This window comes from Branchiostoma belcheri, unplaced genomic scaffold, assembly GCF_001625305.1.
Source record: "Branchiostoma belcheri isolate BF01 breed outbred unplaced genomic scaffold, Haploidv18h27 scaffold184, whole genome shotgun sequence".
Classification (NCBI taxonomy): domain Eukaryota; kingdom Metazoa; phylum Chordata; class Leptocardii; order Amphioxiformes; family Branchiostomatidae; genus Branchiostoma; species Branchiostoma belcheri.
Window position 1 is genome coordinate 328085 of NW_017803313.1, and position 1070 is coordinate 329154.

Consider the following 1070-nt stretch of genomic DNA (forward strand, 5'->3'; position numbering starts at 1 on the left):
ATTTATAAGTGTAAGTATATATATCAAAATATATATACTTACACTTATAAATGTATGTGTGGCAAGTAGCATGTCTCCAAATTTGTTTCAATTTAAGAAACAACTCAATAACACACACTACTTTGTCTTACCATGACATTCTTTAAATATCACATTGTAATACCAACCTTAAATGTACAAGTTTTAGCCATCAGTTTGCAAATTTACGCTACCTTCTGCTGTGAGTTTAACAGTATTGTACTTGAAATAATATAATTGTACTACTGAGGTCACATCCTGACCTACACACGTCTTATCTCCCTTTAGTAGCAAAACGTTGCTGGCAACATGTTTTCTTTGTTGCTGCTACTGCAAGTAATGCACATACATAATTACATGTAGTTCTACATACCGGTAGTATTATTGTCAATCTTTTTGGTGGTAAACAGAAACTTACATGTAATGTTACATGTACATTGTATAGCATTTGCTGTCTGTAAGTACTACTTACTAGTAGTTTATCTGAGTAAAACAAGTGGTTTTCCAGAGTGTCCTCAGACATGTGGGTCTTTTTTTACAGAGAGTGAATTAAGATGTATTTACCTTTCAACACTACATGCATATTATTAAATCTTCAATATATGTGGAAGTGTACTGAAACTGGCAAAAACAACATCTCTGACAAAATCTAAATTTAAGTGACAATCGTACAAACACAAGGTTATCAGTCCCCTTCTTGTGGGAATAACTTTTCTGCCAGGTGGTCATGCTAAATTTCCAGAGATTTTATGGGGCCAAACATCATATGCAACACACCTCTATATAGTAATAATTTTATAATGATTTTTAATTGACTGCTTTACACCAGTCACCACCTTTGGATAGCACACATGCTATATGTAGAAACAACTGTGAGAAGTTACGTACGTAAAACAATGATGCTGGCTATTCAGGTAAGGTCACACACATCTACTCATCTCTTTCAATTTTTGGAGGAAATCAATTAAGCATGCAATTTGAACTCTTGATAAAAGGAATACTGCACCAACAAGGACTTTCTTTAACAGTTTGTATGGGTATAAGGAATTTTT